The 27,908-nt window shown below is 43.5% G+C and overlaps 1 protein-coding gene and 1 long non-coding RNA gene across 38 annotated transcripts in view; one reads left to right on the top strand and one right to left on the bottom strand.

Moving 5' to 3' along the window:
• COG6 (component of oligomeric golgi complex 6) overlaps positions 1-27,908 on the top strand; it is a 161,430-nt gene that overhangs the window by 103,426 nt on the left and 30,096 nt on the right. The window lies entirely within an intron of this gene.
• LOC146398553 (uncharacterized) lies at positions 10,855-19,102 on the bottom strand. Its single transcript, XR_014819337.1, has 2 exons — positions 19,038-19,102; positions 10,855-15,181 (listed from the first exon to the last, which is right to left on the bottom strand). It is a non-coding gene; the product is annotated as an uncharacterized LOC146398553 (long non-coding RNA).

Here is a 27,908-nt window from a genome sequence, read left to right on the forward strand (position 1 = left end):
AACTCTTAGCAGATACCTGTAAGCACCAGTCTGCTTAGGTCAGAGTACAGCGCACCTGACCTCACCTGCAAAGACTGGCTCAGATGCAGCACTGTCCTCCCAAATAAACTCCCCAGGAGGGTAAAAAGAGAGAAACTTTGGAGCTGGTTCCTACCCTGAGCTGGCTGTTGAAGGAGGAGTGTTGCTTTGGAGCCAAGATAGAGGAACTGCCATGGGTTGGGTAGGAACTGGAGTGAAGGCCCAGTTTCAGGCCCTCAGCTTTGGTCCTGGCCAACTGCAATATGCTTCAGCTTCATGGCCGCTGCACGGCCAACCGAGGATGTCTTTGGACTGCTTGGTGGAATCGTGGTTGTGTTCCAGTAGCACTGAAGGTGACCTTGAGGGATGCATCTGAGTCCCTGCTCCTGTGGGAAGTCTGGAAAGCTAGGAACTGCTTTCAGATTCTAGAAGTAACATCTGGGACTTTGGGGCTGTATCATGGTATCTGGTAGGGAGACGGACAGGAGGCAGGGTGTCAGGAAGTAATGGGACTGGATTTCCTGGTGTTAGGAGCATGTGAGAATATAGTATTTTATTATGGGTCTTCACTAGTCAGTGTTACTTTTCCAGATTTAAAGTGGACTTATCTCTATGATCATTTTCTAGTGACTACTAAGGAGTTTTTTTTTTCATATATATCATACACATTTTAAATTGATGAGTGTCTACTTAAATATCTCTGTCAGAATCAAAAAGGATTAAAGAACTTACCCTAATTCAAGTAGAGCTACCAATCCTTTTCAAATGATTTTTGTAATAAATATTTAGGGTACTGAGAAGAGATTTCAACTGGCAGAATCTGCCTCATGCAACATTTTTCTAGCTATTAGCTCATCCTTAATTTGAACTAATCTATCCACTTAGGGATTGAAGTAGAAAGACCACCTCAAGTCAAAGCAGGAAATGGGTAGAGGCTAGAGTACTCAGAGGATGAAGGATTTACCGCTTTGCTCAGCTTTGGGGAATGAGGGAAATGGTACATCAAACCCGGGGCCACCTCCATACCCTGGGATGTAAATACGATGCACTGTACAGAGGGGGTGATCCCTATGAGGTGCGGTCAGGAGGGAGCCCAGCAGGGCCTCCTTTCTGCGTACACCCCAGGCTCCAGGAAACCCTGTGACAGCAGGAAGCAGAGGAGCATCGAAAGCCCAGAGCCTGGAGGAGAGACCCCTCACGGTGGGGGGAGGGCAAGCAGCTGAGCAAAGGAAGTGAGAAGAGAGGAGGAAGTCAGTTCCCCCAAACAACTGGGCTCAGAAGCTGTGCTAAAGGGAGAAGTTGTCCCCTCCAAGATTCCAGGAAGCGGGTGCAGACCTCTGCAGTGGCAGGAATAGGCAGAGGAAGAAATGTGGAGGCAGATAAAGGGGGCAGCCGGAACCCTGGCTCTGCCTGTTCTGATTCATTCGACTCGGAGTGAAGGATAGTGGAAGCCTGAAAAGGGGCGTGTGGCCCTGGCCGCAGTGGGTGGAGTAGAGGCCAGAGGCGCAGTTGTTAGGACCAGACAATTTAGGAGTCACTTCGCTAGTAAGTGACCACCCCACATGGGGTGAGTGGTGTTGAAACAGGTTTTGCAGAGAGAAAATCATACTCCAGCTTGCACTCGTGAAATTCAGCTTTCCAGCTTGCACTCGTGAAATTCAGCTTTACAGCAGCGGAATTTCAAACATGAAGCTGAGACTCGTGCTTTAAAGCATCCCCAGGAAGAGCCACTCTGTGGTGGCCGCTTGCTTTGGCCCTTCTGATTGAGGTCTGCAGATTCTGGAGATGTTGCTCGATTTTACCCACAGCAGCATGGCTCGTTCTTTGCTGGATTCAAGCAGAACGTTTTCTCGTTGAATAACCAGCTGATGCCTGTCACCCCTTTGAGCGTCTAGCCTACCTGTGAAAAGGAAGACAGATCTCACAGCCTCGCATTCATAATTCACCGACGGGACCTTCTAAAGACACTATTTCATCTGAAAAGCTAAAAGTGACTAAGACACTTAATATTATTAATCACATTATGAGCCCCTAGAGACTGCTTACTGGAAAGTATTTTGGGAAATTTACTGATGGGAAATGGAAGGCACCACAAGTCTGCTGGTTCTCTGCCCATTCTTTTTTTTTTTTTCCCAAAGGTAGGAAATGTCTCTTTTCACTGTGAGATTGGCTCACCACGCTGTGAACTGTAGTGAGTAGACTGGGTCAAAGGTCAGGGGAGTGGAATGAACAAAAGGACATGGTGGTCACTACACAAAGGGCCAGCTCCGGGGGGTCAGGTTTGGTTATAGCAAAGTGCTTTTGCATTGCCTGCCAAGAAGATGGGGTTAATTAGGTAGGAAAGAGTAGGAGGAAACTGATGTTAGTGAAACATTTAACTGGATGCTTTAGCATTTAACTGGATTCAGTATCAGATGGAGTATGTGTGTGTGTTTAATTCTCACAAAAACCCCATGAAATGAGAATCAGTAGCCTCAATTTACAGGTGAGGAAACAAGCTGTAGATTAAGTAAACTTGCCTGGTGGCGCAGAATTATTAAGAGACTTAGGTTTAGAACAGATATCTGACACTGACTTCTATACTTCTGCCCTTTTAAAATAATTCACTCTTTTATTTAGTATTATCTATCCATCTATATACATATATTTATAATTTTATTTAATGAGTGGAGTTGGTATACAGCAGTGCTTCTTTGTGGAATTTCAGGCACTCAGGACAGAGGTGTTGAAAAAAGATATTATGGAGTGGGAATTTCTCAAAGTGCCATGCTTAAAGCTTTCCCTGTGTGACAGCTGTCACCACTCTACAATAAGCAGCTGTAAGCAGAGTGCCTAGTTGCCCTCTCCATCCTCACAGGTCCCCCAGCGCCTGGTGCTCAGTCCGTGGTTCTGTATGCATCTTTCTCTTAACCCTCACTGGGAGGGCTCAGGAATGTGGAACATTCAGAGCAGGAAATTGCACCATCAGCAACATTGTCTTTGAATGTTGACACTTGCTTAAGGTCAGGCCACCCCAGGGACCATCATCATCATCTCGTGCCCTGTGCAGGACCTTGTGCTTCTGGAAGCATTCCAGGTGTGGGAGGTAATGAGGTCTCGGAAAACTGCCTGGCGCCCTGGCTTGTAGAAACATGGCCAGATGGTTTTGTCATCAGCCTTTGTCCACACTATGCTCTGTTTGATGGAAATGGACCAAATGGAAACTCAGATTTACTGAGATAGACGATAATATGCACATGTAGCACATAGGGTTGCTGTGAGCATTAAACAAATAAATACGGGAAAAGCACTGAAAATAGTGTCTCACAAACTGTAAGCACCAATGAAATGTTTGTTATTATTATTGGTATTCTTGACTTAAATGGATATTGTTTCCTAAATGACTTTAATTTTTATAGACTGTTAAAAGATAGAGTGACCTGCAGAAAATTAAGCCCTAAAGATCCATTTATTGAGCAACTTTTTTCCTCTGCTACTCTTTCTCTTAAACTTCAAAATTCACTCTTGTGTTGTCACAAAAGACATCATTTGGCAGAGATAGTGTCATGCAGGGGATGATTAAAATATCTTCCCTTGTAGTTGTTGGTTTTACATTATTTTATTGTTTATTAGTAAGTAATAACAGGTGTACTGCAAAAAAAACGGTATGAAAGGATATACAGTGAAAATGTAGTCTCCTCCTCACCCAGAGCCTTAGTCATTGAGGCCTCTCCCCCACAAGAATTCTCTTATTATTTATGATGTATTTTTTCATTGATTCTCTTAGGTATTGCAGAGAAAACGGTTGTTTCCAGAAAAACATGTCACCTACAAAAATAATTCTTCCTAATCAAATTTTTATACCTCTGTTTTTTCCTGTTGTCTAATTGCAGTGACTGGTAGCTTTGGAACAATATAAACAATATTGCAAAGGATGTGTTTTTTTTGTTCCAGAGTTTAAAGATCATGCTTTAGCAAGAGGCTGCTAGACACACACACACACACACACACAAATCATGCATCTGTCGGTACATACATCCTCCCTCTCTTTTTCTCCTCTCTTCATCTACAATATACTACATATAGGAGTTCCCATCGTGGCGCAGTGGTTAACGAATCCGACTAGGAACCATGAGGTTGCGGGTTCGGTCCCTGCCCTCGCTCAGTGGGTTAACGATCCGGCGTTGCCGTGAGCTGTGGTGTAGGTCGCAGACGCGGCTCGGATCCTGCGTTGCTGTGGCTCTGGCATAGGCTGGTGGCTACAGCTCCGATTCGACCCCTAGCCTGGGAACCTCCATATGCCGCGGGAGCGGCCCAAGAAATAGCAAAAAGCCAAAAAAAAAAAAAAAAAAAATAGAATATACTACATATAAATAGATATTAGATATACATGTGTGTCTGTGTGTGTGATTCATGGTAAGAAATAGCTATTGTTAGTATCTAGTATTTAACATTTCTATCTGGAATGGATATTCTGTTAAAGCCTTGAAGCACCTATGGAGAGGATAATATGAGTTTTATTTTTTAACTAATTAATGTGATAAACTATATTAATATAGTAATAGATTTCCTAGTATTTCATTAAATAGGCATTACTAGAGGATTCTGTTTGCTGATATTCATAAGTGAGCATGGTCTGCAGGTTTCCTTTTTTGCACGTCATCTCTGCAATTTTTGTAGTTTAGCTTTGCAGGAATTTTTTACAGACTTCTATTTGTGAAAATATGTGTTATACATCTGAAAATAACTTATAGAGCAGAGTAAAATGTTGAATTAAATAATGGAAACATTTCTTAGTTTTTTTCTCCTGATGTAATTTTTGGAAATTTTTATGTATTTTACTCTGTTTATAAATTTTTGTCTTTTTGGGGCCACACCCATGTCATAAGGAGGTTCCCAGGCTAGGGGTCAAATCAGAGCTGTGGCTGCTGGCCTACATCACAGTCACAGCAACTCGGAATCCGAGCCAAGTCTGTAACCTATACCAAGCTCACGGCAATGCCAGATCCTTAACCCACTGATTGAAGCCAGGGCTCAAACCCACATCCTCCTGAATCCTAGCTGGGTTTGTTACAGCTGAGCCACGGCAGGAACTCCTGGAAATTTTTGTTTTAATAAACAATCATGCATTACTTCTTGGTTCCTAGATTTATTTGCAGAGAGTTCAAGTATTCTCCTATAATTCCTTTGAAGTCTTTGTATCTATGATCATTTCTCTATTATTTTTCATTTTCTATATTTCTACGTAATATGTATTTTATTTATTAAATTAGTAAAATTTTTTTTTTTTTGGCTTTTCTAGGGCCACACCCATGGCATATGGAGGTTCCCAGGCTAGGGATCGTATCAGAGCTGTAGCCACAGGCCTGCACCACAGCCACAGCAATGCCAGATCCTTAACCCCTGAGCAAGGCCAGGGATCAAACCTGCAACCTCATGGTTCCTAGTTGGATTTGTTTCTGCTGTGCCACGATGGTAACTCCTAAATTAGTTAATAATTTATTCACTTTATTATTTTAAAAATATGTAGCCCTTGAATTTATTAACTTTATTATTTTTCTGTTTTGAAATGATTAATTTCAATTTTCATACTTATCAGATCTTTCTTATTGCTTTACTTTTGTCATTAACTTTCTAACTTCTTGAGATAAATTTTTTTCCAACATTTTACTATGGTGAATTTTATTTTATTTATTTATTTTTTATTTTTTTCTGCCATATAGCATGGGGACCAAGTTACACATACATGTATACATTCTTTTTCCTCCCATTGTTCTGTTACGATGTAAGTATCTAGACATAGTTCTCAATGCTACACAGCAGGATCTCATTATATTTATTTATTTATTTATTGTCTTTTTGCTATTTCTTTGGGCCGCTCCCGCGGCATATGGAGGTTCCCAGGCTAGGGGTCGAATCGGAGCTGTAGCCACCAGCCTATGCCAGAGCCACAGCAACGCAGGATCCGAGCCGCATCTGTGACCTACACCACAGCTCACGGCAACGCCAGATCGTTAACCCACTGAGCAAGGGCAGGGACCGAACCCGCAACCTCATGGTTCCTAGTTGGATTCGTTAACCACTGTGCCACGACGGGAACTCCAGGATCTCATTATAAATCCATTCCAAGAGCAATAGTTTGCATCCGTTAACCCCAAGCTCCCGATCCCTCCCACTCCCTTCCTCTCCCCTTGGGTAGCCACAAGTCTATTCTCCAGGTCCATGACTTTCTTTTCTGTGGAAAGGTTCATTTGTGCTATATATTAGATTCCAGTTATAAGTGATATCATATGGTATTTGTCTTTCTCTTTGACTTATTTCACTCAGTATGAGAGTCTCTAGTTCCATCCATGTTGCTGCAAATGGCATTATGTTGTTCTTTTTTATGGCTGAGTAGTATTCCATTGTGTATATATACTACATCTTCTTAATCCAATTATCTGTCAGTGGACATTTGGGTTGTTTCCATGTCTTGGCTATAGTGCTGCAATGAACATGTGGGTGCATGTGTCTTTTTTAAGGAAAGTTTTGTCTGGGTATATGCCCAAGAGTGGGATTGCTGGGTCATATGGTAGTTCTATGTATAGATTTCTAAGGTACCTCCATACTGTTCTCCATAGTGGTTGTACCAGCTTACATTCCCACCAACAGGGCAGGAGGGTTTCCTTTTGTCCACACCCCCTCCAGCACTTGTTATTTGTGGATTTATTAATGATGGCCATTCTGACTAGTGTGAGGTGGTATCTCATGGTAGTTTCGCTTTGCATTTCTCTAATAATCAGGGATATTGAGCATTTTTTCATGTGCTTGTTGGCCATCTGTACATCTACCTTGGAAAAATGTCTGTTCAGGTCTTTTGCCCATTTTTCCATTGGGTTGTTGGCTTTTTTGCTGTTGCGTTGTATAAGTTGCTTGTTTATGCTAGAGATGAAACCCTTGTCTGTGGCATCATTTGAAACTATTTTCTCCCATTCTATAAGTTGTCTTTTTGTTTTCCTCTTGGTTTCTTTTGCTGTGCAAAAGCTTGTCTGTTTGATTAGGTCCCATTGGTTTATTTTTGCTCTTATTTCTGTTGCTTTTGGAGACTGACCTGAGAAAATATTCATGAGGTTGATGTCAGAGAATGTTTTGCCTATGTTCTCTTCCAGGAGTTTGATGGTGTCTTGTCTTATGTTTAAGTCTTTCAGCCATTTAGAGTTTATTTTTGTGCATGGCATGAGGGTGTGTTCTAGTTTCATTGCTTTGCATGCAGCTGTCCAGGTTTCCCAGCAATGCTTGCTGAATAGACTTTCTTTTTCCCATTTTATGCTCTTGCCTCCTTTACTATGGTGAATTTTAAATGTAGACTACAGTTGAAATAATTTTATAGGAATGTATAGATTTACTCACTTCATAGAGTCTACCAGTAACATTTTTCTCTGCTCGTTTTATGACACATCTGTCTATCCATCCAGCAAGCCATCTTATTTACTTTATTGACTCATTCCAAAGTAAACTGCAGAAATCAGTTCACTTCTCCTATTTCACATGCGTATCATAAAATAATTAAATATTTGTTACAGCTTTTCCTTTTTTTTTTTTTTCTTGTCTTTTTGCCATTTCTTGGGCCGCTCCCCCAGCATGTGGAGGTTCCCAGGCTAGGGGTCTAATCGGAGCTGTAGCCACCGGCCTACGCCAGAGCCACAGCAACCCGGGATCCGAGCCACGTCTGCAACCTACACCACAGCTCACGGCAACGCCAGATCGTTAACCCACTGAGCAAGGGCAGGGACCGAACCCGCAACCTCATGGTTCCCAGTCGGATTCGTTAACCACTGCGCCACGACGGGAACTCCAGCTTTTCCTTTTCATGTAAGATTTACATACAATGAAAAACACAAGTCTTAAGTATACATTTGCTGTATATGTTGAAGTATGCAAATATTTATGTATGTGTACCTGAAACCCTATCAGTGTATAGAACATGCATATAACCCCAGGATTTTCCTTCCTCCCCATCCAACTCAGTCACTATTTCAATCCCTTCCAGAGACTATCACTATTCTGATTTTTTTCTCACCATAGATTAGCTTTTCCTATTTTAGAAGCTCATGTAATGTAATCAGGCTATATACTCTGTTGTGTAAGGTTCTTTTGACTCCACCTGTTTTTGAGATTTGTCCATGTTGGTGCATGAATCAGTAGTTCTTTCCTTGTTATTGGTTAGTAGTATTCCCTGGTACCCTGTTATTAACAGATACCATGCTTTTCTTTGAAGAAGATCCATTCGTTCAGAGCCAGCTATCTATAATAGTTGCATGTGGGGGAAGAGTGAGATCCATGTTTCAGGCTAGTGGAAATTCTTCCTAATATTCAGGGTTGTACATCTTTGTGAATGAGTAACTGTACCATGTATCTCTCTAGCTCAACTCGGGATTCTGCCCCTTTGTCTCAGGGATAGACATGCAAGGTGGCTTGTTTCTGCCATTTCTCCTTTAATCTTCCCCTCAGTGCTTCCTGACGCTACCAGGAGTACCTATGCTTCTGATTTCAAACAAGAGAAGCTTGCTTTTGTTCCTCTAAGGGACCAAGCTCAGAATTGTACTCTGTTGATTCTCTGAGAACTGCAGCAGTGAGCATTCCCATTTGGTACTTGATCTTTACTGCTTTTGTCAGCTTTTCTATTGTTCTCTATTTTAGGGTTCCTATACCTCCTACTTTGCCATAGTGGGAACTTGCATTTCTATGTCTGCTCCTTGTTTTACTCTGCAGTTTTCTATAATTCAGTGACATTCTAAATGGCCTATTTTGAAAGGACCTAGAGCATTATCATTAATAATTTTAAAAAATTCTTTCTTCTTCTCTCAGATATCTCCGCAACAACAACACAACAAAAATAGAGAAATTTTTGTCGTTGTTAAGTGGTTAAGTGGATGGGTACAGAGAGCCAGCTGGGGTCATTGAATTTTAGGTAAAACATCTTAAAGAGTCAATTTTCATGGAAGAGCAGTAAGAAAAAAGAGACCAGAGATGGCAGCTACCCCAGAGCTGGTAGTCCCTAGGTACGCTTGGGTACAGATGAGCCACATGTTTCCAGATAACACTGAATCTGATTGGGCAAGTATCTGCATTTTAGTTTCTGGACTCTACTGTTTTGTTACATATTTTGACCATTACCCACATACCCAACACAAAGTAGAGATTTGTTAATTATTTGAACACTTCAGTCAGTGTGGATGGCCAATTTGGAGGAGTTCTTGAATTTTTCCACCCTGACTCCATTAACCAGGTAATTGCCATATATCCAAAGGATTACCTGATGCTGACAACCAGCTTTTCTATTTATTCCTCTTGTTTCTTTTTGACTCAACAGACACATTAGCTCTGGTGGCTTCGCTTCTTACCCAAATATTTTATTTATGAATAGGACCCTCTGATTCAAATTTTCTATATTAATGCCAAAGCACTGTTTATATACTAACAGTAAACTGGACTCTTTATGCAGTATAGCCAGCCTGGCTTGTCACGGTTTCAGGGGAGCCCTTTTCTCGGGATGTGAAAGCTCTAGTGTTAGAGATCAATAAACCCTTTCAGAACCCATCAGCAGTAGCCAAAACCCCTTTCTGTCCAGCCAAATCTACGAGTTTGGGTCCTTTTCTCCATCAAGGATTAAAGAAACAAACACAAAAACAAAAACACCCTATTGAATCACACCCCTGAACTGTGTTGAACTAATTTCTCTTGGGGCTGTAGTGTGAGTTGTGATTGCCTTCAAATTAATTTTATCTTCCTCCAGTGTCCCTCTGAAATGTTTCCACTCTACCTTCCACCCTGCAAGACTGGCTTAACTCATGTCTTATCTGGAAAGATTCTGCTGCGAAGTTACCAGTGCTAACCTTTAATGCATGTTTACCATGTGCTAGGAGCTGTGATTTCCATGCCTTACCTCACCTGATCCATAGAACAACTCTAGTAAGATGGAATCATTACCAGCCCAATATATAGATGCCCAATATAAATCTTCAGTCGAAGAAGGTGGAAGAGGAGAGAGTTTAAGCATGGTGTATGAGATCGTACAGCTGGTTAGTGTTGGTACCAGAAATCTGACTAACCTGGCCCATCTGAACCCACTAAGAGTGACACCCCTGTGTGCACACTTCTTCAACTTTGGGCTCCTCTTTGTAATTTATACCCTGCCTTTTTAATTTTTTAATTTTTTTATGAAAGTGTAGTTGATTTATAATGTTGTGTCAGTTTCTGCTGTGCACAGCAAAGTGACCCAGCTTGACCTAGTAGGACCTCATTGCTTATCCATTCTAAATGTAATAGTTTGCATCTACTAACCCCAAACTCCCAGTCCACCTTCGCCTTCTTAACCCAATGGTTTTCAATCCTGGCTGCACACTAGAATCACCTGTTTAACGTTTTAAGCAATATTAATTTCCAAAAATACTAATTTAATTGATTTGGATGAGACTCTGGCATTTTAAAAAGTTCTCAGGGTTAAGTAATACAGCCTTAACCTTTCATTTTTAATGACCAGGCCTGGGCACCTAATATACTGATTTATACATTCTTCAAAATTAAAACTTTAGTGCATCAACAGAGTGAAAGGTAACCTACAGAATGGGAGGAAATATTTGCAAATCCAGTATCTGATAAACGATTTTTACAGAGACCATAGAAAGAATTCTTAGAACTCAACAACAACCATAACAACAAAAAACCCCAAACAACTCAATTAAAAAATGGGCACAGGGCTTAAATAGACATCACTCCAAAGAAGATATGCAAATTGCTGGTAAGCACATGAAAAGATGGTTAACATCACTAATTATTAGGCAGATGCAGATCAAAACCATGATAAGATACCACTTCATCCTCATCAGGTTGGCTTTTATTGGGAAAACAGAAAATAAGTATTGACAAGCTTTTGGAGTAGTTGGAACTTTTGTGCCTTGCTGGTGGCAATGTGAAATTGTGAAGCTGGTGTGGAAAACAGTATGGTGACTCCTCAAGAAATTAAACATAGAATTACCATATGGTTCAGTAATTCCATTTCTGGTATATATGCAAAAGAAAGGAGACCAGGGACTCAAACAGATGTTTATACACTAATGTTCATAGCAGCATTATTCGCAACAGCCAAAAGGTAGAAACAACCCGAGTGTCTTTCAGTGGATGAATGGATAGACAAAATGTGATCCAGGCATGCCATGGACCTTTATTCAGCCTTCAAATGGAAGGGACTTCTGACACAGGTTGCATACAATGTGGATGAATCCTGAAGACATTTTGATAAGTGAAATAAGCCAGACACAAAGGGGCAAATAGTATCTGATTCTATTTCTGTATGGTACCTAGAGTAGTCCAGCTCTTAGAGACAAAGTAAAAGGGTGCTTGCCTGGTCTGAGGGAAGGGTGAATGGTGAGTTAGTGTTTAATGGGTAGAGAGTTTCAGTTGGAGAAGATGAAAAGGTTTTGCAGATGAAGAGTAATTGATGATTGCAGAACAATGTGAATGTACTTATGGCAGCAGAATTGTACTCTTCAGGAGTTCCCGTCATGACTCAGTGGTTAGCGAATCCAACTAGGAACCATGAGGTTGTGGGTTCCATCCCTGGCCTCGCTCAGCGGGTTAAAGATCCGGTGTTGCTATGAGCTGTGGTGTAGGTTGCAGAGGCGGCTCAGATCCTGTGTTGCTGTGGCTCTGGCGTAGGCTGGCAGCTACAACTCTGATTTGACCGCTAGTCTGGGAACCTCCATATGCTGTGGGAAGCGGTTCTAGAAAAGGCAAAAAGCCAAAACAAAACAAAACAAAACAAACAAAAAAACCTGTACTCTTCAAAATGGTTAAAATGGTACCTTTTATGATTTGCCACAAAAGTTAATGTCAAAAGAAAAGAGTCAGATCTTTAAAGAAAAGCTTTGTTAAGTCAGCTGACCCATCAGTTTCCTCTTTTTCCTGGGGGCCCCCTTTCTCTTCCCTAACGTGGATGTGTTGATGGCTCCAGGACTCAGAGGTCAGCCAGGGACTTTCCTGCCCAGCTGTATCGCTGGAGCCGCTGCTTCCTTAATCTGTTTCTTGATCTATTCCCTTGTTTAGGTGGAGCCTAGTCTCTCTGAAAGGATGCATGAGTATTAAATCTTCTGAGTCCTTGCCTGTTCAGGAATGTCTTGATTTTTGCCCTGAGCTGAACCCCAGTTAGTTTTCCCCAGAAATTCTCCATTTATGTCTAGCCTCCTCAGTGCTTTCTTCATTATTCCATCACACCTTTGTCCTAATGCCTCAACCTCTGTACGTAATCTCTTATCTTTTAGATTTTATTGAATCTGCTTTCTGACTTGAAGACTGTCTCCTGCTATATGTTTTTGTAGAATGAACAAGACAGTTGGTGAATACCATTCACTGATGTTGTCTTCCCATATTTACCCACTGGGTTCAATCCTCTGCTCCCTGCTGTGCCCAGGAAATTTTTGGAACTCCAGAGCTGTAACCTGGCTGTATAAAAAGTGGCTTTGTAAATTGTCCATTGTCTTAAGCATTCCCTGATTTTTTTTTTTCTGTTTCATTTCACAGTAGTTTTGGAGTTGGATTCACTATGTCTGTTCTTTAAAAAAAAAAAAAGAGAGATCCCCAGAAGGACAAAACACCAACTAAATAAAAAGCCCTATTTGTTTGAAAAATGTAATTTGTTAGCTATTATGTTACCTTCATATTTTCATTTTAGCCTGTTATCATTAACCGAGAATCAGTCTTTGCAGAGACTAGATCCTTCCATCTCATACAGCATGGCACTGAGGGTTAAGAAAACATATTTCAGATTTCATTTTACTTTTTTTTGTTTTGCTTACTTTGTGCCTTTGTATGTGTTCTCATCTAAGTGTTTTCAGTTTTTAAATAAATATTTAAGAACCAGATCTATATTTGGATGCATGCATAACCAACATCACCTTCAGTTAAATCTGCATTTTGCAACAAATGGCAGAAATTGACCTTGATATTTCCCAGGAGGACAAATTTATAGATATGAAAACAAAAAGAAAAATCCTGCACCAAGATAGCAGATGACTCAGTACAGCTTCTGTGGTGAAATGAAGACCATTCCCAAGGCCAGCACATTTATGAAAAGTACAATAAATTATGTAATACCACAAATCAGCACAGATAATATGAGCTTGTGCCTTGTTCTTGATGCCGGCAATTTTTATGCATCTAAGCCCTCCTGTGTTTTACATTCACTGGGTTTGTCCAGAAAAGCTAAATGTTCTGGAGAGACCCCCCCCCCTCCCCACCGCGTGCCCCCCTCCAAGGTGACTCTGTCATTTGAAGTCCTACTTTTGCTTTGTTACAGATGCTTTGTGTGGAAAGGAATACAAGCAGCCTTTGGGTTTTTTGGGGCGGGGGGCAGGGGGGTGGCAATTATGTAAAGAGAGTTAGAGAAAACATTGATGAAGAATATCATTTAAATGGTTATGATTTCACCTTCCTGATTCAGCAAATCTTGTTAAGTGAGCAGTTTTTATTTTCATTTTAATAGGTTTTGCTTTAGCTCTGCATCGTCTCAACTGTTTCTTCCTTACAGCTGCCCTTTTCCTTTGCTCCGTGATGGCACTGGGCTTTACTTTCAAGGATCTAGTTGGATTAGTAGGTTAGTTGGAGTTTGACCTCACTGCTTTCTTCTAACCTCTCCTTGGGCCAGCACAGAAAGGCTGTGTGGGGAAGCAAAGGAGGAAGTAGGAAGTGGCAGAGAGTCCAGGATGGCATGTCAGTAGAGAGCGGGGCATCCAGAGGCCCCCAGGAGAAGGCGCAGGGCCCTTTCTCAGGGATGGGCCTGCCCCTGGGCTCAGCCTCTTCTCCCCACGTTCCTTGCAGCCTCCCGGGAAGATTCAGTTGGTCGTCCCCTCCACCCTCACTTTATCCCAGGAGCTCCACACCTGCCTCCTCCTCGTCCGCCCTGAACCTCCTTGGAGGGTGGGCCCGCTCTGACCGCTGCCCTGTTGTTTGCCAGTCCCTAAGACAGGTCCTCCTATGCTGGCCTTAGTGCACAAAGGCGTGCGGGGGAAGAAGCACAAGCCCGGCGTGGGATGGGGCGCCCACAGGCGGCCAGCACTATACAGGCGCTGTACGTCCACGGACTCCCTCAGTCCTGAAAAACTGCCCCTCTCAGGCGGGGAACCTCACCTGTCAGTGAGGTTAGGGAATTTTCTCCAGGTCACTTCCATGCCCACATTCTTGCTAGTGAACCATGGCCCCGAGTGACAGAGTCTAACAAAGCTCCAAGGCCAGGGGATTGTGGCTCCCACGCCGGAAGCCTCTGAGCCTTCTCTGGCTCCTGCCGTCGAAGGTCACCTCAGAGGAGGGGCGTCTTCACCTTGTGTTCCTGGAGAAGCTGAGCTGCAGGGGACAGCGTCTGGGAGGGGACACCAGGTGCGGCTGGTCTGGGTCTGCGCTCGGGGAGGCCATGTCCCCCACCCCCGCCAGGTGTCTGTCACCCCCAGCGCTCCCACCCCCTCGTGGCTGAGGACTAGTGAGGGAGTCGGATGAGAGTCCTTAGAATTGGATCTGGACATGCCCTTCCCATTAAAATGGCAACGCCGTTTCTGTGGGGAATGAAGGCTGCGGCAGAGTCTTGGGGTTGGGGGGGGGGGTGCTGTGTGGCGCGTAGGCCGGCTTCCTCCTCCTCCAGTAAGGACTCTCGGGCTGGAAAGGCACCGGGGGCTGCGCGTCGCTCTTGGGCGTTTTCAGAGCACCTTCACAGATATTCACTCTTCTTGTTGTACAAGGGAGCAAACTGAGACTCACAGAAGTGGCTTGTCCCAGAAAAAGGAGGGGAGAGCTGAAGTAAAACGGAGAGTTTGAAATCTGCGCTAGCAAACTTTTCTCGGTGACACTGTGGCCTTTTCTTTAACATCAGGTCCTGCTGGACATCACTCCCTCTCACAGCTGTTTCTTTTCCCCTTCTGTATTTTCTCTGTCTTTGGGGCACAGTCACCTCGTTTATTATTGGTATCGATTAAGGAAGACTTAGAAAAAACTTGAGAGTTGATTACGTACACAGTTGACTCTTGAACGAGGCAGGGGTTGGCGCGCCAACAGCATGCCATGGAAAATCCATGTAAACTTAGAGTCCACCTGCTGTATGCATGGGGTTCCACAGCCTCGGATTCGTCCAGCTGAGGATGGCTTAGTACTGCAGTGTTTCCTGTTGAAAAAAACCTTGTGTGTGAGTGGACCCATGCAGTTCAAACCCATGTTGTTCCAGGGTCAACTATACGACCTTCTTTGGGTTCTGGGCTGGCAGAAAAATAAAAACCATGAGCTTTTTTTTTTTTTTTAATAGCTGCTCCCACAGCATATGGGAGTTCCCAGGCCAGGGATGGAATCCGAGCCACAGCTGTGACCTACTGCCACAGCTGCAGCAACACCAGATCCTTTAACCCACTGCACTGGGAAGGGATCAAACCCTTGCCTCCACAGCAACCTGAGCCACTGCAGTTGGATTCTTAACCCATTGTGCCACAGTGGGAACTCCAAACCGTAATATTTTAGAACCATACTTCAGTGTGGAAATATGTAATGTGCACAGAAAAGAGATGTGTTTCTTCTTAGGTGTGTAGTGATGACCCTCAGACCACTTTCTAGGAACTCATTTGTGTAAGGCTCACAACTATGTATTTTCCACCTATTGTTGATAAGAATATGAGTATCACTCACTGAGAAGTTTTAAGAGGAATATGTATTTGTGTATATATATGTGTGTGTGTATATATGTTTCTGTACATTCACCCACGTATAAACAAACATACATTTATATACAAAAAAAAAAAACACAGGGAGTTTCCGTCGTGGTGCAGCAGAAACGAATCCGACTAGGAACCATGAGGTTGTGGGTTTGATCCCTGGCCTAGCTTAGTGGATGTTGCCGTGAGCTGTGGTGTAGGTCGCAGACAAGCTCGGATCTGGGGTTGCTGTGGCTGTGGTGTAGGCTGGCAGCTACAGCTCCAATTAGACCCCTAGCCTGGACAAATGTTTGCTTCTTATTGCACTTCTGTGGCTGGTTTCTTTTATACTTGAGAGTGCCATTACTATGGTTCCTTACTCAGCGTAATAATTTCTGTCTGTATGAAATTATGCTGATTGCTACCTGCAAGGCTCTGTGATCTCAATTGTGTGAGGAGAAACATGGTGCCATTCAGATAATATTCAAAAATGCAAATATTCAGAGTAGGGATGTCCACAGAAGTCTTTCCCCCACATTATATGGGAGAAAAAAATAGAAGCAGGAGTGCTGTAATAGTAAATTGGCATAAAAGAACCAAAACACTGTGGGGTGATGGTTAAAAGTTAAAATGAGGAAGACAGCATTCTTGTTGAAAGTTCTGACCCATCAGTGGTATAAACTCGATCACCTCAAACTCTGATTTTCGTGTCAAATCAGACCGACAAAGAACTGTCAGATTTTCAGGTTCTGCTGGCAACCTTTTTAGAATCCGCTCCCTGATGTTTATGATTGGAGTGTCTACCTCTTGACACTCTTTGAGCCAAGCTATTTTTAAGCATCTGCACAGATTTTTGCTTCCTGGAGCTTCAGGACTCGTGATTTCTGTGTCAGAGTCAAGCTTCCAGCTGTTTAAATCACAGAGGGCAGAGCTGGTCCCATCTCTTGGGGAGTTGGAGCCTCTAGACCCTGGTGGAGTTAGGAAGACAGAGGGAGGGGGAGAGAAGCCCATAGTCAGGATTCTGGAGTCTGTCTCGTGAGACCCACCCTAGGCATGGACTCCTGGGAATTGACACGACCCATTTCAGGGGTTGTGAAGGTTCCTAATGAGTCAGTTCTGCTTCTTTTAGTTGTTTGTCTGTAGAGAAAATTGAGTGCAGTTTCTTGGCACTGTTGACATTTGGGACCAGATCCTTCTTTGTCTTGGGGGTGATATCAGGTGCACTAGACAGTTTTTAGGAGTGTCCCTGGCCTTTTCCCACTAGATGTCAGTAGTGCCCCCCTTAGTTGTGACAATCAAAAAAAAAAAAAAAGAGAGACATCTCCAGACATTTTGAAGTATCCACTGGGATGAGAGGGCAGAGCAAAATTGCTCCTGGCAGAGAAACACTGAACGAGAATGTTGTTTGATGCACTTATAAATTAAGACCAATTTTTCTAAACTCTTGGCTCCCAAATATTTTTTCCCTCTTACCTTAAGAAGCAAAGGGGTAAAGCCTTAGAAATGATATGGCCCCTAGTATGTATTACACTTTTTTTTAATGTTGAATTTTTTATATAACAGTAGTGACCACTTTATAAAGATGACTCATTTTTTTGAGGGACCTGTTTGCAGATGATTGCACGGCTCTGGTTTCTTTGACTTTCCTCTTGTCTTTCTTCCCTGTCCCCCAGTTCTTTCAGAACCTTCATAGAAAGTGAAAGGAATAGAGGTGGCTGTTGTCTCTGTAAGGTTGAAGATTGGTATTGTGTTTTGGGGAGACTGCTAGATAGAAAATAGAGAAAGCCACATGAGTGATTATGCTGGACTAAATTCTAACTCAGAAATAAAAGGAGGCGATGACACGTATGTTAGACATTTTGGAAGAAGGTGACTATGACCTCTTTGTAATCTGTCCTGGAGAAGAAAGCACTGAAGGACTTAGCTGTGCACACTAAACTTTGGACTCATGGAGCAGATAGAGGTAGATGTGGTGATAGAAAGGGATGCCCAGTGGCAAATGCTGTTGTAGATGGAATGGATGGTCAGTGGGGCCCTACTGCACAGCACAGGGAGGTCTGCTCAGTGTTCTGTGATAACCTATGTGGGAACAGATATGTGCTTATGTGTAGCTGAATCACTTTGCTCTGTAACAGAAATTAACAAATAAATAAACTATAAATAAACTATATTTATAGTAAATAAACTATATTTCAATAAACTATATTTCAATAAAAATAATTTTAAAAAAGAGATACCACCTACAAGAAATGTTCTCAGAGTTGCTGTTGTGGCACAGTGGAAATGAGTATGACTAGGAACCATGAGGTTGCGGGTTCGATCCCTGGCCTTGCTCAGTGGGTTAAGGATCCAGCGTTGCTGTGAGCTGAGTGTAGGTCCCAGACGTGGCTTGGATCCTGCATTGCTGTGGCTGTGGTATAGGCCAACAGCCACAGCTTTCATTGGACCCCTAGCCTGGGAACCTCCATATGCCACAGGTGCAGCCCTAAAAAGACAAAAAACAAAAAACAAAAAACAAAAAAAGAGAGAGAGAGGGAGCGAGAGAGAGAAAGAAATGTGGCTCTGGGGGGAAGGAAGTCTCAAGTATCATGAAATAACTCGCAGTGAGGATAAGAGAGGAACCACCCAAAGAACCAGTGGGAAATTAATGAAGAACCAGACCCCAAGAGCCTTGATTTTAAATTCCTCCTTATCCTACACTTTTACCCTTTACCTCTTGCATTTTTTATATATTTCATTGAAAACACTGAATTTCAACTCTTAATGTCAGACAGATTGTGCTTAGATTGTTGAGATAACATAGATATTTGTTGGAGTTCCCCTTGTGGCTCAGCAGGTTAAGAACCTAACTAGTGTGCATGAGGATGTGGGTTCGATCCCTGGCCTCACTAAGTGGGTTAAGGATCTGGTATTGCCACAGGTTTGCAGATGCGGCTCAGATCTGTTGCTGAGGCTGTGGCATAGGTTGGCAGCTGCAGCTTTGATTCAGCCCCTAGCCCAGGAACTTACGTATTTCGCAGGTGTGGCCCTAATAAGAAAAAAAAAGACATTGTTGAATCTGTTTTTAGAAATCTCCCAAATCCAGCCTAATTCATTTCTGTTTTACCCTGTTGTTTGGGCACCAAAGTTACTCGTAATGAGAGTGTCCTTTGGCTTTTATCCTCCCTACGTGTACCTCCCTGGGGCCGTGAGTCACAGAAGTGAGTGGATTTGGGTATTCTTGATGTCCTCTGCACTGTCTTTTTAAATTTCACTTTTACTTTCCTTTTTAGTAGTGTTATCTTTGTCTCATGGGTTGGTCTGCATCTTCATTGCTCACATGGCAACAGAGACTCTTACCAGAGGCTTTGTGTGTCGTCTTGCTTCCAAAAGCTTTCAGGCAGCCTGGTCACACCGTGAAGGCACTAGAAATACAAGACTTTGAAATATGCTTGGAAAGTAACAAGATTCAAATATGCTGATGAAGGTTTTATAAACCCAACCTTTTTTTTTTTTTTTTTTTTTTTTTTCTTTTAGGGCCTCACCCGTGGCGTAGGGAAGTTCCCAAGCTAGCGGTCAAATCGCAGGTATAGCTGAGGCCTACACCACAGCCACAGCAACGCCAGATCTGAGCTGCATCTGCAGGCTCGCAGCAATGCCAGATCCTTAATCCTGAGTGAGGCTAGGAATCGAACCTACATCCTCTTGGATGCCAGTTGGGTTCTTAACATGCTAAGCAGCAGTGGCAACTTCCCTTCATGTTATTTTAAGTGAATGTTCATTTTATCTCATCAACATACACCCTCAGGTGAGTCAGAAATTTTCCAGTTTAGAGTCTATGTTTTATAGAGTCGTATTGACAACCCGCTCCTGGATCAAATTTGCCTCTGGAGTATAGATTTCAGTGGAGTGGCTTCAATTCCCTGTGCACTTTGGCTTTAGCAGAGAAATTTGTCCAAGTGATTTGACCATATTGATCCCCAACAAAGCAAAAGGAGTAGATGTTGACTAGAGATAAAAAACATAACCCAGATAGATTCTTATACTGACTCCATTTTTAATACTTTTCTTTTTTAAAAAGAAACTTTATGAGATGTGGGGATATGAAAAGGTGTCTTAAAGTTTAAGGGCGGTCTCTCCCTCAACTTGTAACAATTTAAGTGTATTTCTTTAATAAGGGTTTTTATTTTAAAAAATAAAAGTTTTGAAATATTTTCTCCTTTTCTAACCTGCAAACTCTGAGGTCAGTATGTACCTGCTCTGCCATGTGAACTTGAGACAGTACAGACTCTGAGAACAGATCCCCAGCCCTTGAAGAGGCTGACTCAAGGACTTCTTTCAGAGCTCAGAACTCTTGTGAGAAACTGAAAGTCTCTCCTGCCAGGGGCCAGAAGGTGAATGTGAGAAGAATCACATTCTTTAATTGTTGGAACCTTTAATTTTTGTAACCAAATATGTCTCCCGTCAGGACAGGCAGCATCATTTTTCTAGGCCAGTGTAACGTGAACACGCAGGGCCCCTTGCTCAGAACTTACTGAGGATTTCAGGACAATGACAGCAGATAATGAAAGCAGCCGAGGGCCTCTTCCAAGCGCAATTGTTTGAGAGACATTTTTTCCCCTTCTGCTTAGCTAGTTCCTCTTCTTGGTTCAGGGAATGCCTGTAGTTGTTCAGAATGGGCCACGGAGATTAAGTCCATGGCTTATCTTGTTTTGACAAGAAAACAGGTGAATTTTCAACAATACCATAAACCTGCAAAATACGTTCAACCCAAACTGTGTTTCTTGTAAGAAACGCCATTAAGAAGAAGATACTGGCATTAAATATGATGTATCATCCATTGTAAAATGAACTGTAAGTGCGGAGACATTCAAATGTTAAGACTTTAGGGGTGATGAAATTGTGGATCTCAACAGAGAAGTCTTGCAACACCGTGGGCTACCTGCCGTTATCCCCCCACCACACAGTTTTCTGAGGCTCTTCTGTTCATAGAAGTGAGGTACTGGGGTTCGGGAGATGTGCTAGGGTCACGCACCTCGTTAGGGGTAGACCAGTAGGCTCGGTCCCCAGAGCTGAGCTTGTGCTTTCTCTCTGTAACCTGGCTGTCCTGTCTCTTCAGAGGGGTCTTTCACTGGGTTAGAGAAGGACAGTGGTAAAGAAAGAAGGAAATGACAGAAAACTAGATAAGAACAGGAGAAATGTGCACGCAAATATTAGTATTCTCTCTCTACACACACACACACACACACTTATTTTACTAGATATATGTATTTCAGATGACATTTGGGAAGCAATATTTTTCATGTGAAATTTAATCATTTTATGCCTCCTTTTTAATTAGTTTCAAGCTGTTGATGATTACATATATATATATCATTTCAAGCTGTTGATTTATGTATGTATATGCACATGCATTTTATATATAGTTTGGGGGTTAGTGCTGTAATTATTTGTGCAGTAAACACCATAAAAGTTTAATGTGGACCTATACATAAATTTGCCCATTAAGATGAAAGACAATTCAGTAAATAAGCCCCAGGGTCAACAAGGATTAGGACAGTGCCGTCCTCTCTGAGTTTAAAGTGTCTTGTACGTGAGTAATCTGAAATTGTGAGAGATCTTTTTTGAGATATTTTCCAGAAATTATTTCTTCTTCTGTAGCATCCACCTGACCAACACACGCACAATGCCCACACGCCAGCCCCCTAAGCCTGCATTGATTGCAACCTTACAGTCTCATAATTGAAGTGTGCTGTGTGTCTGAAAAAGCAAAAAAGAATAAGGTTTCCACTTCTGTTGCTCTGCCTGAGAGGTGGTCTGTTCCCTCAGAGAATAGAATCCCCAAGACAGTCTTCGTCTCTCACCCCAACTCCATCTCGCTCTGGTCCTAGAAGGATGGGGGCTGGGCCGGCTTGTGGTGCAGTGGGAATTTGCTAAGTATACCAGGTCCCCTGGTGTAGAGCCCTGGTGCCTCTGAGGGGAACAGCGGGCCAGGTGACCCAGAGGCCTCTGGAGTTCCAGGGGGCCAATGGCAAGTGGGCACTGTGGGTTCTGTCTGCGTGCCAGGGACTAAAGCTCAGACATCTAATACAAGGTACTGGAGCCAAACAAAAGCAGACACTGAAGTTGATCCTTTGGAAGAGGAGGGTGAAAGGAAAAGGGATTTGGAGAAACCTGTTGGCCCTGTGGCTTTTAAGACTCATCTGGCCAAAGACAAATTCAAGTTACATTCTTCCAAAGATATTCTTCTTCAGTCTGAAAGCCACAACTAGTGCAAAATTGTAAAAGCCTTGTACAGAGGTGGACTTAACCAGCTTTAGGTGGGAACAAATAAGCAAGCAATGTCTTAGAAAGTAAGCTTCAGTTCCTAGATTCCTCCCGCTTTCCCTTTTTCCTTTGCTTTTCTTTGGCTTCTTAGTTGGAGGGGAAAAAAAGATATCCACTCTATTATTCCTTAATTTTCATCTTGCAGCTCATTGTCTCAATCAGCATGTCACAGTTAAGTGCACTGATTTCTAAGAAAAATTCCAGCAGGTCCCTGTAGCTGTTGATGAGCTGTGGCTCATCGCCACAGTTAAGCTTTTCCATCATGACATGAAAGGGAGTGTGAGCGTTTGATTGGGAGGATTAGAGAAAGAAATCACAGGCAGAAGTGATCGTGTCCTGTCTTGGCTCTTGGGGGTCTGGGATGGGAGGATGGAGGTGAGGGATCATGAACCAGTAACCACCCAAGACCAGTTCAAGGACAGTTTGGTCTGGACCCAGAAGGGGACCCAGCAGAACAGTGTGTGTTAAAGGAGAGGGCGGCTGCCCAGGGCTTGGGAATAAAGTATCTTGTGATGGGAAAGGGGAACAACCTCGTCTGCAGAGGGAAGGTTCGTCACGAGGACTCCATGGAGAGTGTGGGGGGAGGTTGGGTGAAGAGCTCGGACTCCCTTGGGGGAGAGCCGCGGAAGCAGGGCTGGAAGCCGGAGTCACTGCTTACCTCTCACTGGTGCGCTGGACTCCATCTCGCTCTGCTTTGGGCCTCTCCATCTGTGAAATGAAGGGAATAGAAACGGATTTAGCCCCTAGGCTGTCCTCATAGCGTCATGTAGAAGGAAGGTTTGCAGGGGGCAGATGGAGCCATCTGAGGACATTCCGGGCCAGAGTCAGCATCAGGAAGGTGGAGAATTAGAGTCCATGAGGCTTGAAATGAAAGAGCGCAAAACCTAAACCCGTTGGGTCCCACCCCGAAAGAAAGGATGGAAAGAAAGAAAGAAAGAAAGGAAGGAAGTGGAAAACTGTGAAGGCGTGCCCGAGGGGCGCGATGTGCCTCAGGGCGTGACACTGCTCTCCGTGCCCTGAGAACCTCCAGGGCTGGCCATGGGTCTCTCAGGATCAGGAAACATCTATGATTGGGGGGGGGGGGGGGACTGAAGAGACGCATAAGAAAAGGTTACGTTTGTCTGTAAACAGAAGGGATGGGACCTGATCAGAAAGAAGCAGGAGGAGCAAAAAGGGTACAGGAAGGGGAATATATGGAATTCAGTTAAAAAAGACTTAGTTAAAAACACCTCCATACCCTCCCCCTCAAAAACCTCCTAGTTAGAGTAAAAAAGATGAGATATCAACTAAAACAAACAAAAAAGTCCCCCCCCCATCACTAAATAGATTGTTGGAATTACACAGTCAGTTAAGCCAGCGTGGTTATCTGGTGGCTTCTTGCAAACGCAGACTTAATGAGAAGTTTTTAACTTGGTCCTGGAATACATAGGATGAGATTCTGGGGAGGACCAAGTAAAACAAAATGAGTCATGAATCAGAACCATCCAGCTTGTCTGCAGTGCAAAGCAGAGCAAAGCAGATGTTTCCTCCCTGCAGCTGGCAGAGAGGCGTGAGGGCTGCACTGGGGGAAAGTGGGCAGGGTGGGCGAGGGGCTTGTGCCTCCCTCCTCCTCTCCTTCTCTCTGGCGGAGTCTGTAGACCGTGGGGGGTGGGGTTGGAGGAACCTCCTTGTATCCTACACAAGGCAAAGGGGCCGGTTCAGCCTTCCTCCGCCCGTGATAGTATCTGAATTTCAAAATGCGGAGATAGAGCACAGGGGTGCAGAGCATAATACAGTACTGATTTGGTAACCAACCCAGAGCAAACTTTGTTTTCCAAGCAACCATAAATGAAAAATAAGCTTTCAGAATCAAGGCTGATGATTGAAGCCATCATTCTTTTCATCTCAGCGACTGCTTAGATAGCCAAGGCAAAGTGAAATCTGAGTCCCCGCACCCCGGTCAGTGTCAGGAAATGCCTGTCCTGCCATAGTCATCTCCCATGGAGTTTCAAGACTGGTGTTTCTCTGTCGCTCTTGAATCATCTGTGGCTTCCAGGAAGGCGTCAGGCTCGTTGGAACTATGCAGGCTTTGGATATTGACAGTTTCGCTTTGAAACTCAAGAGGAAAGACAGAGAAAAAAGTAAAATAGCAGCCCCCACACCGCCTCCCGCCCCTGTGTCTTCTCCATGTGGAACAGCAGGGGAACACATCCCAGGAACTAGGTGGGCAAATCCTTGCGTCTCTTGCTGTTCTCCACACATCTTTCCTTATTTCAGTCCTTTTCCGAAAAGAAGAAACTTTCCTAACAAGAAGGACGGCCTTGGATTTGGAGAATTAGAAATGGAGAATGTCTGACTCGGTTGCAGTCTTAGGAGAAACTGACTGTGGGGGTGGGCGGTGGGGGGGGACACCCAGCCGCCCTCTCTGTCTATTCCCCCAGGGGGTGCCTCACCCTTCGGTCAGCACCACGGGCACCAGGCCCTGGAAAAGTAGGTTTTGGACGCATCTGGGCACCTGTCATCAAGGGCTCAGCTCTTCCATGACATATGGACATTTTAAGATCTGCAAATAAATATACTAGGCAATAAAGGGTCTGTCTGTGCACTCAGAACGGCCGGTGGAAAATTCTGGGGGATTTTCAAGGTTCTCACATTAAAGGAGATGGGGACACACATCATGCGTTTGTAGTTTAAGCCAATACCGTTTCCTAGGAAAACGGCACTGACCTCCGAGCTGGTTACTCCTCTCATGCCCTAACCACCCCCACGCGCCCTTCCCTTTTTCTGTGAAATATAAGTGAGTACAGCTTTCCCTGGAAGTGAGCCCTAAGTCTGAATTTTATGCTTATTTGAAATGATTTAAAACAAATATTTTTGTGAACCTTGGATCCTCGAATTGGGCAGAACTGTTTATAAACAGATGCTGACATGGTTGATGATATAGTTGGCTTAAAAAACGTAAGCCTTCCTTCAATCTGGCCCCTGAAATGGTATTTATAAATGATTACTTTGTGTGTAAAGGAACAATTTCCTGTAAATCAATGTACCTTACTTTAGATTTCAGTTTAGTACAGAAGGAAAAAAAAAACAACCCCGTCCTTGGAAAGCTGAGGGCACACACATTGTTCGTGATCTTCGTAGGAAAAAGCATGTTACTTAGAGTGATTTATCTAGATTTTCAGTCCCTTCTCATTGGAAACCTGTATTTCTCAATAATGTATTTCTCAGTAATAGTTAACCTAACCCAGCAGAATAATTCTGGGATACCTGTGTTGATAATAGATGAACACAGGCTGATTCTTTGGGCATTGATTTTCATTGTAGGATGCACCCTAATAAGATACAGCAGTTGCTTTTAATGATACCATTGCCTTGAAATGGCTTTTGGTTTTTCCAATTTTGGACCTTCTCAGAGCTATTTCTGTTATTAAAGGGAAGAAGCATAAACAACGGCCACCGTGGCTGAGGACAAACGTGGCGGAGCCAGCGCACAGGAAGGACCGTCCTTTTCTCAGTTTCAGCCGTACTATCCAAGGCAGGGAACTGAAGCTGGACTCACTGTTTAGGAGGGTTAGAATAGCAGATTTTTTGAGGGGGAGGGAGTTCCTTGCAGGGTATTTGTGAAAGTGTGGTGTGATTCTGCTCATCTTTTAAAGAAGAATATGGGCAGGAACATTCTCTTCTCTACAAGGGGATTTACCTGCAGAAATCAAATTTCTCTCCCATAACATTTAGGCCTGAGGGAGGTATCTTGTTTCCTGCATCTCGGGAATCTTTGCATCAATTGGGGAAAGCTCGAATGCGCCCAAGGGGGCATTTTGACTTTGAAGCACGGAATTATATCCTTTGAGAGGCAGTCTTTTCCCGAGTTCCCCCGAGGCGTGGAGAGCCAGAGGGGATCTGTGTGCAGAGGCCCAAACTACCTAGGATAGTGGTGCCAGCCTTTGTGAGGCGAAGAAAACAGAGCAAGGGCAGCCATGAAATCCAGGGAGCTTCTCTTCAACTCCTTGTGCCCCTCTTCCACAAGCGCCGCCTCAGAGGTCGTCGCCTGGGGACTTTGGATACTCAGAAGCGCCTTTCTCCTGTGATGTAAATACGATGACGACCAGGACTAAGGTTTTGACACCAGTTTCTTTAATATCATGTTCTAGCCAAAAGGTCTTGTTCCATGACGATTTATGTGACATTTGGCAAGTAATTTTATTGGGTCCTCATCTTTGCCTCCAACAAAGTGATGACAATATTTTCTGCCCCAAAAACCTGGGTCTTGTAAAATTAAGTACAAACATGCATATAGATTACTTCTCCTTGTGTTAAAATAAATAAACACAAGGTGGCTTTATAGGATTATTATTTTTATTAAACATGAATCCCAAGACAAGCATGATTACAGTATCATGGTTTTATAGTTCTCTATGGTTTATAAAGCTTTTTTTTTTTTTTTTACATAATGCTAACCCGTTTGATATTTACAAAAATACTAGAGGACAAACGAGGCAGATGTTATTTTTTCTATTTCGTAAATTAAATCATAAAGAAGCAGAAAGGTTAAAGGATTTATATTAGGTCACACAATCTGGAAAAGAAGATTTAAAACCCTGGTTTATGATAATTTTCAATGTCTTTCACACTTCTTAGGTGTCAGAGTTTTATCAGATCACTAAATCTGTCTTTATTTTCTGAGCCAGTTTGCTTAAAATCCTAATATTCTGATTTTTTTAAGTATTGCAGTTTTAGTGTAGAAATAAATCTGTGACCAGTCTGCTGGGCTGTGTGTCCAGGAGTGAACAATTTGACAGCCTGGTAAAACAACCTAGATGCCTCATAAACAAACGGACTTAACAGAGAGGGGATTTCTGTTTACAAGTTTATGATGGAAAGAAGTATTAGTATCTGACTCTTTTTTTTTCTGTGCAGACCTTCTTGAACTTTTTCCCCATTGTACCCTTTAATAAATTCCTCAGAGTCTTTTTGTAGAGTAAGTTCCCGCTCTCCTGGTCTCAACTTTGGTCTCAGTATGGACCCCTTAACCAAGCCAGTCAGAATCTTTTCCCCAGGAGTCAGGGGCAGAGGCAGATTCAGTCTGCCGCGGTGGGTAGGCCTGTAATGGGTGTATTTCTGGGGCCGTGGTTCTCAACACATGAGCAGAAGAGCACAGAGATGGAGAGGGTGGGGGGGCACGAGGGGTGGGGGGAGAGCCGTGCAGTAAGGCTCTGGGAGAAGAGGGGAGAACGGAGGGAACCCTCTGAGATTTCCAAGTCCTGTTCCCAGGCCCTGCTGGGGATTTGTGCTATCCCTGCCTCTGGAGTCTGGGAGTTTGCCCTGAAGTCTTTACTAGTATATGGACCTGGATTTCATGTGCTTGAGATCACCTTTCCATCCAGCTGAAACAAGTGTTCAGTCATTGCCTTCTCGGGCAGAGCATTTTACATTCGGCTCTTTAATCCACGCCATGTGTCATAAACACATGGAGGCATTGATGTAATTATGTGAAGGACAGGGTGGAAATTAAAAGGAGGAAATGCCGTCTGGTGGTTAGATTGGCAGGCTCGATGTCAGGAGTTTTGTTTCCGGTTTTGACCTGACTCTGGGGATACGCTCAGTCCCAGGCTCTCTGCCGTCACCCCCTGAGCCCAAGACGGGGTCTGTCTCCTACTTAGATGAACAGAGCTGCTCATCCTCTGGGATCTTCTGATGGTAAGAAGATGCCTCTCCGAGGGGAGACATCACCAGTGCCAGGCAGAGCCAAAGGTCAGTTTCACAGTCCGCCCACACTTCCTTGACTGCCATGCAGAGGACAGCCTAAGTCACACCTGATGGGGCCAGTTTCAGCTGCGGGAATCAGTCAGCCTACTATTTTATCTCGTGACACGATTACCGGCTCAACACAGAGGAAATCTGATGTGGTGGGACCCACAGGGTTTT

Source organism: Sus scrofa, chromosome 11 (assembly GCF_054392235.1).
Source record: "Sus scrofa isolate SSC_HxYL_T2T_F1_AM1 chromosome 11, Sscrofa_HxYL_maternal_Yorkshire_Landrace_v2.0, whole genome shotgun sequence".
NCBI classification, from domain to species: Eukaryota; Metazoa; Chordata; class Mammalia; order Artiodactyla; family Suidae; genus Sus; species Sus scrofa.